Genomic DNA, 17,948 nt, shown 5'->3' on the forward strand with positions numbered 1-17,948 from the left:
GTGTATGACCTTAGAGTCAACCCTGGAGTTTAAACCTTATCTTTACTACGTACCCACTGGTGTTTGAGAAAAGTATGCACCTCTGAAACTCAACATCCTCAAACTGAAAATTAGGATAACAACGTTACCTCACAGGGCTTGTGAGAATTCAGTAGAATATAATGAAGTTCCACCTAAGGATGAGGGAGTGGCAAACAGGAAATAGACCAACCCTGTCAATGACAAAAATATACAGGTTGGAAAGATGACAAAACAGCTGTTCGAAGGCCTAGGAGAAGAACCAAAGCGGCGATGAATTCTGCTAATATCCCGTTTCGTGATCCAGGCAGCGGTCACTTAGATGTATTCACCTTGTACAAATTCGTTGAGGGGTATACTTGTGAGTTTTTTCTTACACAGGTCATATTTCAATAAGAAAATTTATAAAAAATGAGGACTGGATTGTTAGAAGCACTGATGATAACAATGGAATAGAGTTTGCAAGTCGGTCTTTTTTTTTTTTAATGCCCAAGCCTCGTCTTGTGTCCTGCACTTAGGTGATGCTCCCCAGATCTCTACAGAACTTAATTGAATTGAAGGCTCTCTTTCTCCTTGGTGCCTCTGGAAAACAGACTTCCTTGCCTTTGTTTCCCCTTCTCAGAAACCCATTGGCATATCAATTTCTTCCTCTACTGTTTATAGCGAGTTGATTATTTCGGCAGAAACTGTAATTGCACCCCTGGTCCCTGGGAGGCATCAGTGGAATACTAAGTTCAATTATAAAGAGATGTGATTTCTCCAGCACTAATAAATGGTCTGCCGAACTTGGGGCTGAGTTTTCAAACACACCCTGAGCCCCCGGCAAACCCATGTGTGATGTCCTCATGACTTCTCACCGCAAGCACTGTGCTGTTCACACCAAAACCTAGCACAGCAGATTTCCACGGAGAGAATCCAGAGCAAGTAACCATTTTCCATGTTTACGATGAACTGAAGAAAAAAATGTAAATACAGTGAAGAAAGCTTAGCCGTTGACTTAAAATGAAGGCACTACTCTACTTTTTAATCCTTGAACTAAAAGACTAAATCAAGAAGAAACCTTATGGGAACTGGGGGTTTGGAGGTGTTCTGGATAAAACATCCAAAAGCAGGGAGGATCTCATCGCCCAATGGATAAAGGGGGCAGAGAGCCTGATTTTCTCTTGAAGACCCTTGTTCATCTCCCCTGCTGTTGACTTAAAATGAAGGCACTATTCTACTTTTTAATCTTTGAACTAAAAGACTAAATCAGGAAGAAACCTTATGGGAACTGGGGGTTTGGAGGTGTTCTGGATAAAACATCCAAAAGCAGGGAGGATCTCATCGCCCAATGGATAAAGGGGGCAGAGAGCCTGATTTTCTCTTGAAGACCCTTGTTCATCTCCCCTGCCCCCTCCAGATACTCCCCTCCTGAGCGACAAATTAATTTCTAGTTCTCCTTCATAAGTGAGTTACAGCCCTTTGGAGCACCAGCTTTATGGGCAACCCGATAAAGGGGTGAAAATAATCAGAACTGGCGGCCTGGAGCAGACTCTCAGTAATATTGCCAGCTCCTTCTTCCCTCATCCCCAGTCAACCACTCAGCCAAGTTCAAAGTCTGTAAGGTGCAGCCGAAAATTTCAGAGTAAAAGTCAGTTTCAGAGCTCAGTTATCTCCTGCTTCTGTTTTGGTTGTTTTTGCCTCTAAATATGCCTTAAACTTACCAGCTTGCTTAGTGATGCATTGAAAAGACACTTTTTAAAGATATGTTTTAGTATTCTAGTGATTCTTCATTAGGAAGGTGGTTTGAAGTAGCTGGTCTGCCATCCTGCCTGAAATAAAAGTCCTATCAGTATATTATTCCCTCAAAGGGCAATTCTCTCCCTAAGAAGAATTCAGGTCCAGCTTCTGAAATGCTTTTTTCCTCGTTGCCACATATATTACCCTATGCGGATCTGGACATTTCTTTGTTCAGCAAATACCTCCTGAGAGACGACTGTGTGCCAGGCACTGCTTTGGATGTTGGCAGCACAGTGAACAAAATAGACACATTGTGTAAAAAACCACACTGGCATTATTGTAATTTTTGTGTAGAAGGGCTCCTGAAAATGTATATACCAAAGGTAAGAAAGTCTCAACATTAGGCTTATCTAGTATATGGGAAGGTTTATTCTCAAAGAGCTAAAATATATTTATAAAGCTTCTCTTTGCATCTTGCTTTCTAGACGCAGTTTTGCTAATCCATTTCCAACATTGCAGGATGTTTCTAAATTTGTTTTTGTTTTTTGCTCTTCCATAATTGAACACACGGTTGATCACGTGAAACCCCACGAGTACCTGTATGGAGCTAAAGATTTGTTATTTTAGACACATATATCCTGATGTCCAGGTCCATCTCACTTCTATTAGGTTTTTTGATATTTACACCACTGTCACCATTTTAGTTTTTCAGGTTTTTGCTCTTTATTTGAGATAAGGATCCAATATTCTGCAACTTTGCCAAACAAAATAATAGCTGATCTTTATAAACTGCCTTACTTTTTATGGACACTTTGTTAAATGAGCATCATCTCCTTTAAGTCTGGGCCATGCTATAGAACTGTCTTCTGTTCAGGGAGTTATTGGAGAGAAACGGGGGTTGATGCAGTTGAAAAGATCATCCTGGATAAATCAGGCACAGTAAGAAACTAACAACAATGACTAATCGTAAAATAAAAACAATTATAACGACAATAAAAAAGAGAAAAAGAAAGAGAAAAGATCACCATGGAATAACTAATAGTACCCAAAAGGGAGGCTTAGTGTTCTTTCAAATTTCAACTTACTCAAATAGAACTGTAGTTATTTCAATGAATGAATCATCTCTTGATTATACTCTTCGAGTAATACAAAGTCTTAAAAAAGATTGTAAACCGGTAACTTCTAAGTTCTAATTGATCTGGGGTGAATATGTCAGACTCCCTTATCACGAGCCAGAGAGATGTGGGTTGAGATCCCCACTTTCACACGATGACTAGTTACGATCTTGGACAAACTGCTTATTCTTTGAACTTCAGTTTATTTGGCTATAAAATGGGAACAATCATGACGACCTCAGAAGGTTATAAGAGGATAAAATAATTTATTATTTGTAAAGAGCAGATAGTTTGAAACTTGGAACATCACAGTCATTTAAAAGTCCATTTTCTGCCGTCAGGCATATTGTAAGTATTCAATGAATAGTTGTTGGAGATGTCGAATTATAATATTAATAAGCAGAGTGGAGTTAATATTAAAATAAAATTAGTTATTGAAGTTACTTTTTTTCCTTTTCCTGGTAAGGGAGTACTTCTAAGGCTAGATGTCCTAAAATGCCAAATTATTTTCCTAATTGTTTTTTTTCTTTACTAGCCAGTCATTTAGAGCATTTTTGTTAAAAAAAATATGCCCTCAGGTATAAGACCGTAGATGAGACAGGGGAAGAGTATGCACTTCCTCCTTCTGCTTCTGTGCAGGTGAGGTTCCTGCTTCAGGAAGATGCTGAGGAGACCACTCCTGGCTTAGTCTTCTGAGGTTAGTCTTCTTCAGATGGAAGGCAGAGGAGGGAGCAGCGAGCTGCCTCTCTTAGCCCACCTTCCCACGGTCAGATGCATGTAGGAGTTCCCAATGCTGCTTCACAAGGGAAATGGGCTCCGTGGGAAGGGCACGTGCACATTTTTATCTTATACAGTCCGTATCAAAGCCTTGGAAGTAAATATCACTGGAGCTCACCAATATCTGGTTATCCCCTCCTTCCTGGGTCCACAGAGGACCCCACTTCCCAGCCTCTTTACCGGTTAGTGGGGGTCATGCCTGGTTTTGGCCAAAGTTGCTGTGGCTGATGCAGTACATGTCACTTCTGAGCCAAAGTGCCGGACAGGCAGACATGAGATCTCCGTGCTGTCTTTTCTTCACCTCATCCTGAGGTGGCAGAGACACCAGGGGAGGGTCACCTACAACCCTGAGCTGGTGCAGTAATCACAGTTGCCCTGGAGAGGGGCTTTTTGTTACTGGCTCATAAACTAGTAGATCCTGGCTAATAGAGTCTCTTTAGTGGGGTTTGAAATGAAGTAGGGAGTATTATTCTATCAACTAAATATCTTAAGACCGTGTCAGTCAAATAGTCCTGTCTTACACTACAGAGAGTCAAGTCTTGACGTGGGAAGCAAGGAGAAGAAAAGCAATGAATCAAGATAAAGCAGCAGCAATATTGCTATATAAAATAATGCCTGATTTTTTTTGCGGGGTGTGGGGTGGGGTGGGGATTTTAAATTAGCCTGTAAACTTTGTGCATTCCAGCCTTCTCAAATAAATTTTGTACTCTGCCTGTCACACAAGAATCCCCCTGGAGACCAGAGTTTTCGAAATGCCTTGAAGACTGCTCACAGCAGAAAGCCACTGTCTGTCTGGCTAAGCTGCTTCACAAGCTGGGGATGACAATCGTGAGACTTCAAGCGACCATTCTTCCTTCATTGGAAGTGAACAAATTTGGGTCAACATGTATGGATAAGGGGCTTACCACCTCAAGTCATGTGCTTGGCTCTGGGATGCAAAGATGAAGGAGACATGCACCCCTCCCGTTGAGGAGCTTACAGGCTAGTGAACGAGAAAGATGCAGATATAACTATCTGCACAAGGTAGCCTGGGGAGGTGCTTCTGTAGAGGCAGGAAGGAGAGATTCATTCTAACTTGTTGGGAGTAGGGGGGGTGGTGCTGGGAAGACTATATGTTTGAGCTAGTACTTGAAAGACAAGAAAGACCTTGACGATTTTCCGTGAGATGGTAAAAACAGCCAGTATTGTATCTCTAGGCTTTTGGATTTTTATTTCTATGCTGCAGAATATTAGTTCAGGAGATGTGTAATTTGGGCACTTTCAAAGCCCATGTAACCAGAGATCTGGGCTAATGGGAGTATAGTCATAACATTGTCACTGAATGCAAGAATTTGTTGAGATATTTTGCTAAATTGCCCTTATTAATGATTCATCAAATCTTTTTTTCTTCCTGCATTGAAAAAAAAAAATCTTACAGAATTTAACCCACATATATACATATCCAGTTTTTGGCCCTTGGCAGCCTTCCTAAGTGGTGTGTGTTTTCCAGATGTGGTTGTTGATATGCAAATTTTTCAATTTAACAACAGTAAATACATATAAGGGGGATAGAAAGCCTCAGAACAAATTGTCCATCATATTCAAAGATCAGTGTTTCTTAAACTGTGGTCTCCAGAACATTATTTTTGGAAACCTAAATAGGTTTAATATTAAAAAAGGGCTTATGTGGTATGTGTTCAGTCAGTGTGCCAGCAGCCGTCGATTTATTACCTCTCAGTTCCAAGTCCACTGTTGAGTCCCAGCTCCATCGTGGAGAGCGAAGCATTTCTCCTCCGTAAGCTTTGTCAGTAGAGGGCGCTGGAGAGACATTGCAGGAGGACCGGGATGCTTTTCCTGGGTCCAGGCAGTGCTGTGTTTGTTCTTGCTTCTGATGCTCCCTTGTCCACAGCACCCAGCCCTGGTCGCGAGCCCAGAGCTCGCGGTTCCTCAGCAAGCTCACAGTCCCGGCCCAGCCTGGTGACCACCTTCCACAGGCCCCCCTATGTGGACACCGAGCACTCAGGCTTTGCGCTGCCTGGACAGCCTTATCGACAGCCCCTCTGCGCTTTGCGGGGCGTTTCCTGCCCAGCCCTAGCCTGGGCAACCCAAAGAGTTCCTCGGCCTTCTAGTGGGCTACAGACATTTCCCCTCTGAATCCAGCCTTGGGGTGGGGGCTTTTGGTTTTGTCGTTCCTTGAGTATTGTTCCTTGCCCCCAGAGCCTTGTTAAGAGTTCTCTTTACATCTTATAGTTACTCTATTTTCATGTTGAAAAATTCTTTATAGTCAGTAATTCTTCACATTACACTTTCCCTGTTCAAGTTTCTGCGTGTCTTCTCTCTTCTCATTGGATCCTGACTGCGATGGTACTGCCGTGTTCTCAAACATTTAGCCTCTTTATGCGCTTAAAATGATCCAAGACCTCAAAGAACTCCTGTTCATGTAAGTTATATCTATTGATTGTTACCATATTAGAAAGTAAAACCGAGAAATTTTAACTACATTTATTTATTAACTCCATTAAAATGATGAACCCATTACATCTTAAATAATATTGAAAAATATCTACCTTTTTCAAAACAAAGAGCATTAATGAGATGCATAGTATTGTTTTATATTTCTGCAAATTCCTTTCACATCTGGCTTAATGAAGACAGCTGGATTCTCATCTGCTTCTACAATCTCTTGTGATAGGTTGTTTCTCTTGAAGTTTATAATCTGCCCTCTCACAGATGTACAGTTGGAAAGGGAGGAGTATGTAAATAGCCTTTTTTTTTTTTTTGATAATTGAGGATATTTTTCTTTGATGCAACACCCAAATTCAACAGGTGGTAGTTTTCAAAAAATTAGCTGCAATGTGGAACCTGAGAATAAATCCATTGATCCATCTTGTACTTTGAGTGTCTTTTCCCCATGACTGGTGTGTGGTAGGTTAAATAAATATTCCTCACATGGATAAATGAGTAACAGAATGGAAGGCTCCCCTGGAAATAAGATTTCTTTTTTTGTAGACTTTCATGACATTTATTATTTGTACCATTTAAATGGCATTTTTTATTGGACGTGGATGCTAAATTGTTATAAAACAAAACTCTGACACTTGCAGATGGTGGGAATATTCGATAGCGTAATCCAGTATGTAATAATAGATTTGGGTTTTTCCCTCCAAAATGGTGGAAGATTTTGAGAACAGTTTAGAATTAATTCAAAATTAATTAATGAATATCCAAACCATTATTGACCCAACCTGACCTCACAGCTGGGAGAAAAAAGGCTGTTGCAGCAGTGATTTTTTTGCAGAGTATAATCGGACAGATACGAGCTTCCTTAAGTAAAATACCACATTGCGTAACCTATGTGGTATCAAATCAGGGGTAATAATAGCTGTGGCTTAGTAATGCAAATGATGGAGCCTACAAGCCATGGCAGATGGAGAAGCAGAGAACTCTCCTCAGTCAGCCAGCGAAACGTGGCACAAGGTGGCTGTCCTTTTAGTGTAGACTGGCATCTGTGTAAACGTGGGGATTAAGGCAGGAGCCTTGAAAAAGTCACATGATAGCTATTAATGTGTCGACTCCATGAAGAAGAACTTTGAAGCAGGTAAATGGTGCCAGCTTTATAATCATGTCCCGAGATGCTTCAAGTACAAAACGAGTTAATTTCTATGATGGTTTAAATTTTTCACCCAATTATTGGAGACAAGGTAAATTTGGAAATTCGTTCTGTCGAAGGGGAGACATCTGACATGATGGTGAATGTTGTTGGAAATTAAGAGTTCAACACCGAAGATGAAATTGTCTTAACATAATAATACAAGCGCAATTTTTGGTGCAACACAATGTCAAGGTAAAACTTTTTTGCTGAATTGTGAAACCCAGCGAACAAAATCGTACTTGGAACTGGTTACATTGTACACGTAATTCACAATTGCATCCAAATAAGCTGTGATAGTCTAATTAAAATAGAGTTTTTCCTGTAAAAGTTTACAATTTTTTTTTTATATATATACACAGTTAACTGAATTACAAAATTTTTTCAATTAAGCTAATGTTGGATTAAAAAAATCCTCATGTATGGCAGTGCATGCCATTTTTTCTTGGCTGCCTGTTAGTAGTCAGATATTAGAGATGTTTGAATCTACGGTCAATCAAAGCTTTTAACAATTTCAAATTTATTAAACATAAAATGCAATTTGGAAAAATAATGCAGGCAACTTCATAAAAACATTAAAAATGATAAAACCACTAATTCTTTAGAAAGTACATTTGAAATTGTACTAGAGACAGATAAATCGAAGTATTTAACGTTTGAAGAATAATTATTCTGCTTGTTTATGTTCGAAAAATCAATATAAAGAAAATTTCCTCCCATTTTGCTCTAATAGCAATGAATTTTTTTTTAAAAGGAAAATACGTTTGAATATAGTTTTTGAACAGAACTATTTAATAAAACCAATTTCTCGGTCAGTAAACACCAAAATTATGTAATTGTAATTAAAAAAAATTTACTCTAAAAAAATGCCACAACTTGAAGGATAAATTATACGGCCATTCTAAGAGTTGGAGTTACCAGTCCCAGTGGAAATGCCCAGGCTGAGAGTGAGTGTAAGGACAATGAGAGTGGGTGTCATGCAGGCGAAACCACGTTTGTACCCAAGTTCCAGACCAAGGCTCAGGCTTTCTGGCCATACCTTTGATGCTTCAGCGCCGAATTTCCTTTTCCATCCGCCTCTTTGTTCCGTTATGCCATTTCTTCCCCGTGCCCTCTGTTTGCCAGCTCCTCAGGGCGTCTCCAAAGAGAACAGCTTCCTTCAGTGACCGGACGGCAGCCAAGAGGCATCCTCTTTAAACATTTCTGAAAGCAGCAAAGAGCACATGTCTCAAGTCACCGGAAAACAAATTCATAATGCTTAAATCGCTGCTCTCAGCAACACGAATAAAACCAGAGCAGAGGCAAAAGCTTTGAAGCAAAGCCTCAGGAAAAACAAGAAGAGACTCTAAGCTGCTTAATATAGAACTATTATATTTTACCACCTTCTTCTGCTCCCACCTTGCGGGTCCTGCCCGCCTGCCCCCGCCCCACAATAAGTTGTAATTGCCAAAGCAAAATAGTCACTCCATTAATTACAAAGTAAGGAAAAAAAATGGCTATCGATCCTAAGCAGTTCCATTCTGCTTGTTCAGTATTAATTGAAAGTTATTCCTCTGACACCACTTAAGAGAAATCTTCTGAGGCACTATAGAAAATAATGTTTAAAATATTCATTCAGAGTTAAGTGAACTCAAGAGTTGAGCTTCTATACACACGATACTTTAAAATCTGAATGAGATTCTGTGTGATTTCTGAGTTCTCTTTAAATCTCATGGTTCAAGAACTTACCCGCTGACGCACATGCCTGGGGGACATCACAGTGTGGGTCTAAAGGATAATGCACTTCCGTCACCCAGAAACGTCCCTTATGAGAGCCACATCCAGTCATTCACTTACTGATTTATCCATCACTCTTTCTGAGCTCCAGAATCTCGGTAGGACGGCAGTCTAGATATAATGTTCTATCAATCTGGGTATAATATTTTTGGTTAAAGCTTGTATAATGCTGGCTGTGTGCGATGTCTTGTTTCGAATGCTTTATACGTATTAACTCATTTGACCTTCGCTACAGCTTACGATCATCATCATCTCCACTTTACAGAAGAGAAAACTGAGGTACAAAGAAGAATAAACTGCCCAAGGTCACGCATTAGGCAAGTGGTCCAGCCAAGATTTGGACCCAGGCGACCTAGCTTTGGAATCTGTCTTCTTAGTGCTACTCTATGCCGTGGCTATTAAAAATTCATTTTCTATCTGAATAAAATAGAAGATGTCCTTAGGTGATGATGAAATGGTTTGGTTGAGAATGTCTGTCCTCACACTGCAACAAGAACCAAATTCAACCAGTGTAAGCATAATATTACACAATAAGTATGATACAGTGGGCTTTGGATGCTTATTTTCAATCCCTTTTTAAAAGAGTTGGTGAAAACCTTTATGCAGAAATTGCTAAATCTCTGTTCGGGTCAGTTCTGGATTGTGTTATTTTAATTTTATCAGTGGAATGCATATAGATTTGGGAGTGAAAGCCCTCGTTTGCTATCCGCCGTTAGTTTTCTCGCCAATAAAATGAGTATATGTCAACTTCGCAAGGTTGCTGTGGCAGTTAAAAGAGACTAATTTCTTGACTCCAAGAATATCGTACTATTTGTTTTGTTTGCTGTAATTTAATGCCTAACTCCGTGTCTGTGACATCCTAAATGTTAATTGAATGATAAGCGAAAGTGTCTGGAACACACTATATTTCATTGGCTCTTCAGGACACTTTTTCATATTTTAACTTCTCCAAAATTGGGATATATCTCATGATCAATGGACTATTACAATAGACCTCAGACAGATGCTGTCGACTCGCCGTTGCCATTGTTCTGGGATGCAGTTACGTAGAAACAGTTGGATCCTTTCAAAGGTGACTTTGAAGCTTTGTTAGAACTAGCTCAGATTTTGGACCTTACTACTGACGCAACACCCTTCCGACGCCCCGCAGACTGGGTGGTGGAGACATGAACTCTCCTTGGCCCTTTTTGAGCCCTGATGATGATCCTTTGCTTCTTTAGCGCATTCCCCCCGCCGGTATCAGGTAATTTCCTCAAAAGCGTCGGTATTCAGTCAGATTGCATGGGGACCTTGCTCTTCATGGGGTTCAGGTCTTCAGAGCGCTCTCTCTCTGTCTCTCTGTCTCTCTCTCTGTCTCTCTCTCTGTCTCTCTCTGTCTCTCCCTCCCCCGCCCCCACCACCCCGTGTGTGAAGCCCTCTCTTTTCTGGCACTCTGTCCTGCAAACTCAGGCTCCCTTGGCCTCAGATCCTCAGCTTCCTCGAGTCCCTCAGACGTGCTGCCCGGCCTCCCCTGCCCTTCTCCTTCCTGCACTGCAGCCTGGAGGCTCTCCCCAAGGGGCAGGCTGGGCAATGGCAGGGCTCACCTTATTTGTTTTCTCTTTCCCCTGCCCTGTGCTTCTTGACATCCAGGAAAACTATTATTTCATACGTGTTATCCGTTTGGTTCAGTTCAGGGCTTTGGGTATAGGTAAACCTGGGTTTGATTTCCAGCTATAGTGCTTTCTATCAGGGTGACCCTGGAGAATTGACTTATCAATATCCTCACTGAGATGTTCCTCATCTGCAGGACGGGTATGATGACACTCGCCTTGGAGAGTTCTTGAGGGGATTAATGAAATAATGCGTATAAGACACAAAAACAGCACATGTGTATTTTAGCACTTATGTGCCAGGCTTTTTGATAGGTACCAACCAATTTAATCTTTGTGACAATCTCACAAATAGGCGCTGTCATTTTACAGAGACGGAAACAGAGACTCTGTAAAATCAGGGCCAGCTTTCAAACCCAGGACATCTGGCTCCAGATCCTGTGTTCTCAAACAGCCCCCTCTACTGCTGCTCTACGCAAACAGCACCTACTCAAGAAATGGGAATTAATACCATTCACTGGCTGATCAGAAATCCTAGTTGGCATTGTGATGAATGAAATTGTATAAAAAGAAGTATTACTTACATACAGCTTGGGAATTAAGACATTTCAAAACAAATAGACCCACAGAGGGTACTTTCTTTCCATTTATGCCGTCTTAACCTTAGTATGGGTCTGTACTAGGATGGACATATGTGTCTCTTCAAATTTAAATCAACTAAAATTAAATTTGCTCCCTCACTGGCATTAGCTACATCTCAAGAGCTCAGGAGCCCCATGTGACAGCTCAGATACAAGACATGTCCATCATCACGGCTCTGGTCCAGGTTCTGTTCCCCACATTTCCCAAGTGGTCTCCAGGTTTGTAGATGTGCCTTCCTTGCTCATTCGGTAAATGTTCATCAGGCATCTCCCAGGGGTCAGACATTGGGGTGTATGACAAGCAGCAGAGTCGGACATGGGCCACTTTCGTGGTTCTTCCTCCAGCCTCGGCCACTCTGCTGCAGGCCGTTTCTACTGGCTTCCCAAGGCGTCTGCTCTGGAATGCAAGTCTGAGCGTGTCTCTCTCCTCCTTGGAACATTCTAGGAGCACAAAATAACCTCGTTGCTCCTTAGCATGCAGCAAGGTCCTCCACGATCTGGCTCCCGTCCCCGACTCTGGCCCTCGACCCTCTCTAGTGCAGAGGTTTGCTCAGTGTCTGTCCCCAGGGCCCTCCTGGGCTCTGTGACTCCTGGCACCAGTGCTCCGGTGGCCTGCTCTGCTGCTTTGCTCTCCCAGACACTGAGAGCTGGGAGCTGGGAGCTGGCCCCGCATGCAGGGGCTGTGACGACATCTCCAGGAACCTGTCCAGCCATGCGGTTCCCCTTCTGTATCTTGGCTGACTCCAATTCATCCTCCAAGACTTGGCTCAGATCGCATTTTCTTCAGCACATTTTGTCTGACTCTCCAAGACACATCGTGCCCTTTCTCCTTGGTGTTCCTGTAGCACCTTGAACCTGCCTGTATTATGGGACTTTACATGCCAGGAGTTGAAGCAGTGTCAAGTGCCTCCTGTGTGCCACACGCTATGCTACACTGAAGATGCAAAGCCAAATGAGACTGGTCCCTGCCCTCTACGAGCTCTGCATTTGCAGAAGGAGACTGACCATAGACTCACCAAACGTGATATAGAATGTGACACACGTGATGATCGAAGGAACGCAAAGCAGGGATGTATGGAAAGTCGAGAGAGTTTGTTTAGGTAGGGGCAGTGGCTCATGGGAGGCTTCTGTCTAAACACAGTGACTGTCACATAGTAGACTTTCCACAGATAGCTGTGGAATAAATAAATTCATCATAATAATAGCCAACAGGTGTTGAGCACTGTGCTAAGGGGCTTTACGTACATTTTATCACTTATTTCGCATAACCAGCTGTGAGCTATGGATATCAATACCATTTTACAGACAGGAGGCTGAAGCTTAAGGCTCTTGTTTACAGCTCCCCCAGCTGGTAAGTGCAGGAGCAGCATTTGAATCCAGGACTGTCTCATTCTCAAGCTTGGTCTTCTTATCATCATGCCAAACTCCTGCCCATTATGAAGACAATAGGATTTTGTAGAATGAATAGGAGTTTCTCATGGGGTCAACGAGGGTGACGGGCATTCGAGGTGAAGGGAAAAGCCAAGATATTTTAAAGGTGAAGTGCAGAGAGGTGAATTAATTTGCCCAAGGTGACACAGTGCAGATTGAGAGTTTGAGCATGTTTCAGAGGACTCATTAAATGCCAAGGCCGCGGATGATGAAATGAGAAATTGGAAGAAGTTTTTCAAACCTCTTTTGCTTTCCCACTTGCTATGTAAAAATGAAAAAACCATTGATCGGTAGGGCAGAAAGTGCAGTTAGTAATGAGATTCCCTCTGAAAAATCCTTTAAAGTCTCCATAATTAATTTATTTGGGAGGTGAAACAAGCTGTGCATGTGAAATGAGTTAAAATTATGAACGGGCCTATGCTGGGTCTGCGGTCTGAGGCTGCAGAGCCTGATGCAGGGTCCACATACCGTGGCTCCCTCCCCCTTAAAATCGTATTCTCTGAGTCTGTTATTGATTACACCATGGGTTGGAGCAGCTGTCTGTCTCTCAGCTCTGGCGGCTCAGCGCTGCTGGGCTGAGCCAGAGCAGGGGATTTGAAGAGGGGGGCTGGGGACACCTCAAGTCACACTGAGAATCCCCATCCCATTCTCTCACGATGCCTCTCTGAGTACGTCTGGTGAGAACACCTGTGATCACAGGACATCTAGCCTCTAGAAAGCCCTTATTGAAGGATAGGGCAACCTGGTTTAGAAACGATGCACTAAATTCAAGAAGAGGCAAAACTAATCTATGTTGATAAAGTCAGAACAGCGTTATCTGGGTGGGTGGAGAACTGAGAAAAGGATATGGGAGATCTTTCTGGGGAGATAGAAATATCTGCCTTTATCCTGATGGTCTCCCAGTACAGTTAAGCCGTGTGCATTTTACTGTATGTAACTTATACCTTAAAAAAGAAAGAACCAAATTGCATTTTATAGCCTATCTTGTTTTCTTCGTGTATAGAAAGGTTAATAATAATAATAATAAATAATGGCTAGCTCTAAATGCATATTCTGCTGGGCATTGTTCCAAGCATTTTTTAATTAAAAATTTTTTTTACTAAGACTTTATTTTTTAAGAGCAGTTTTAGGTTTACAGCAAAATCGAGGTGAAGAGACAGAGATTTCCAATATACTCCCTTCCCCTCCCACATAACGCCTTCTGCATTATCAACATCCCCCACCAGAATACTTCTCTTACGACTGATGAGACTATGCTGACACATCGTAATTATCCAAAGTCCATAGTTTATGGTGGGGTTCACGCTTGATGCTGTACATTCTACGGGTTTGAGCAAATATGTAATGACATGTATCCATCCTTATGATACCAGTTTTTTTACTGCCTTAAAAATCCTCATTTTCCTGCCTATTCATTCCCCTCCTCCATTTAATTCTATGAGGTGAGTTCTATTATTAAACCCATTTTACTAATATCAAGGCACAGAGAGGTTGAATAATAACTTGGCTAAAGCCATACAGTGACAGGGCCAGGACAGGCACCATCTCTCTGCTGTGGACCGTTATGCTGTCCTGTGACCCACTTGTCCCAGATCTGTGTGCATTGCTGACTTATCATCCCAGGAGAGTATTGACTTGCAACACTGGATAGTGCAACTGGGACTGGGAGTGGGGAGGTTGGTGTCCAGGCTGCGAAGAGTAGATGAGAGCTCCACCCCAGGGGGAGTTGGATCTAGGGGATGGAGAGGTGAGGGTTCTGTGCCCTACCCTCCCAAAACAGCATGCAGGGGGCAGGACCTCAAACAGAGGGACTGTGCGAACACCTGAGTACTGGACACCCAGCACGCAGCCTTGACCCGGTCTTGGCAAAGGTCCAAGATTTGAGTCTGGTACCGAGGGAGTGAGTGCTGTGGGCAGTAGAGCTGTCCACCTCCCATCACACCATGCTGGCTTGAATGGCGAGCATCTCAGGGGTCTGCTAGCTTAGCCCTGGGACTTCTATGTCCAAGTGGCAAAGGACCTGCCACCTAAAGACTGGGATGAAGATTCTCATCAATGCTGAGATACAAAATGAGACGCATATTTTATCAGAATATCAAAGAAAGTCATACAGATCACATGGTTTTGCGAAATATTTTTACAAATGCCATCACACTATCTTAACAATAGCCCTGTGAGAGAAAGATTACCATTCTCACTCGACAGAGCTGGAGAGAATGAAAGCTTAAAGAAGTGGCTGAGGCAATGTTGAAATCCAGGAGCCTAACTGCAAATCCACTGCTTGCTTCCTTATACCCCTCTGTCAAGGGCATCCTGTGAGGGGAAACAAATTGCCCAAAGGTATCCCGTGGGAAATTATCTTGATACTCTAAGGTAGACTATCACGAAGCTCTTGTGACCGAAGAGCTCAAGGAACAAATTAGGATGCTTGCATCGCATGGGTTAGTGTAGACATTTAAAATACACAGCGTGAAGCAAGAGGAAAGGGTGGGTAGTTGATGCCCTTGGGATTGGACACAAGCAAGGAGAAGGACTAGACTACTCGAACCCTGGTTTATGAGAGCGCCCATGTCCTGTCCTTCTGCCACATCAGCCTTCCCTGCTGATGGAGAGGTTACGAGGAGCGGAGTTGAGGTCGAAGAAGGAGCTTGCCAACTGAAAGGTGCCTGGGGCCAGCCCAGTGTGTCTGCTCTGAGACGCAGGGCCGGTTACACCTGGTCCATAACTGTAACTCACCAATTACCCTAAGAAGAAGCTATGGATTTCATTTGTCAAAAGACTTACGGGGTTGTAATGGGAGTCACCAATGGGTGGCTGATTTAAGACCTCATAAATGTTGAGTGCCTCATGTAAAATAAATGTATTATAACTATTTGGAACCTCAGGTGCCTCATGTATATTTAGTGAGTCACGAATATTTGCTGCCTCTTGGTCCTTCATCCCTTTCTGTGTCTGGCACACACAAGGAGTGGAGTTGAGGTCGAAGAAGGAGCTTGCCAACTGAAAGGTGCCTGGGGCCAGCCCAGTGTGTCTGCTCTGAGACGCAGGGCCGGTTACACCTGGTCCATAACTGTAACTCACCAATTACCCTAAGAAGAAGCTATGGATTTCATTTGTCAAAAGACTTACGGGGTTGTAATGGGAGTCACCAATGGGTGGCTGATTTAAGACCTCATAAATGTTGAGTGCCTCATGTAAAATAAATGTATTATAACTATTTGGAACCTCAGGTGCCTCATGTATATTTAGTGAGTCACGAATATTTGCTGCCTCTTGGTCCTTCATCCCTTTCTGTGTCTGGCACACACATGCTGTACTTGGTTTATCTGTGCTAGTGTGTCTCCATACAGAACCCATTTATTTATACATACTTAACACATCTAATGAATTCTGCTCCTTGCTTTATCTGTGCTAGTGTGTCTCCATACATAACCCATTTGTTTATACATACTTAACACATCTAATGAATTCTGCTCATGTCTCACAGCTATGTGCTTCTATACTTAGTTTCATTTATTCTTCTTGTTTGTGTTTCTGATTTTCTCTAGCAGAATCGAATATCTTAAATAACATAACGAACAGTCCAAATGTGTAGGGGAGTTTATGCAAGTGTCTTTGTGGGAAACTTTTGGACTAATGGAGGCAGTTACATGCAAGGAGTGTGTGTGAGCTTGAGAGTGAGACCTGGGCTTGACCCCAGCTCTGCCACTGACGTCTGGGGGTGGGTTTGTAACCTCCCTGACCCTCGGTTTTCCTATATGAAAAGGGCATAGCCAACAGTAGAAATACCGCCTAGTGTTTTTCGAAGATTAAGTAGGATACTGTCTTAAGCATTCACACATGGCTTGGCCTGCAGCAAATGCTCCACACATGTAGTTCTAGACCCAGATGAGGGGGATCTTCTTCCTTCTTTGCCTTGTTAATCTCACTGTGACCCTTCTGAAGAGCCGTGGTTTCAGGAAGGGCCACTTTAACAGGCAGAGAACATGATAGAAGGGAATTTATATTCGCTGCATCTAGAGCAGCCATTCTAGACATTGTGTGCCTACTCTCTCTTCATGATGCCACTGGGGAGGGACACGCAGGTGTTGTGAGGATACAACTCACCTAGTTGGGAGAAGGGGGGAGGCTCTAGGAAGGCCGTGAGTTGAAATTTATAGGGTGAGTAGGCATTAGCTATTAAAATCAGGAGGAGGAAGGTGGAAAGTCCTGTTTTAGGTAGAAGGAAAAATGATCGTAAGGACTGAAGGCAAGAGAGAGTCTAGAATGTGTGAGAACCTTCAGTGATTCAGCCTGGCTCCTGTGAGCAGGACCGTTGATGGGGGACTTATGAGCATATATAGATCAGTCCTGAACTTATTAAAGGGCCAAAGATGGAGGTAGAGTTGAAAAAATATTTACCTTCATTCAAGACTAAGGAGTAAAAACTGTAGTGAAATTAGAAAAATGCATGAGGATGAGGAGAAGGGTTTGTGATTATGGGGATTTCATTTTTTTAAATGTGTGAGATAGTTCTAGCTTCTAAGTATTATTACTTTTTTATGTGTTCAAGATTGTTTTTATTTTCAGAGCCTGCAACAGTTGGTTAGCAATGCTAGTTAAGCTGGTACAACCCGAAGGCTACCTCACCTCCCTTAGCTTCCAATTATTAATACTCACTGTATAAGGGTTTAACTTTATTCCAGGAAGGCGGTAGGAATAGAAGATCTGAGACATCCCTTCCAGGATTTTTAGTTAATATGTATGAGGCTATGATGACAGCGCACATATTCGAACTTGACCATGATGGAATTAAAAAAGCAGTTTTATTTTTTCTCTTCCAAGGGGAAACATACAGGTGGAAGATTTAGCATTAGCTGAATTCATTCTGATTTCTTCCTGTTGGGGTGTATCTCCAGCTCCCTGGTCAGCCGCAATAGGAAGTGGCCTTGAGAGATGGGGTGGAGGTTATTTTAATGGAAATAGAACTTTAAAAAATCCTTCCAGGAAGCAGGACTCAGACAAACTCTCTGACAGGTCTGAGATTTTATTGTATTAAGTGGGTCTTCCTGGGAAAAACGAGAGTGAGTCTGGCCACTTCTTACCCTGACACAAGCTTTCTTCAGAAAGGGACACATGAAACGTTATTATGGAAAACAGAAGGCCCATCATGAACCACTTTAATATAGTTTTTATTCGATTGGCCATTTGCTAATTTAATATGGATCGCGTATCCCCAGTGGCTGATACTCAGAGATGTGAAATGTCAGCTCTT

Source organism: Pteropus alecto, unplaced genomic scaffold (assembly GCF_000325575.1).
Source record: "Pteropus alecto unplaced genomic scaffold, ASM32557v1 scaffold5, whole genome shotgun sequence".
NCBI lineage: Eukaryota > Metazoa > Chordata > Mammalia > Chiroptera > Pteropodidae > Pteropus > Pteropus alecto.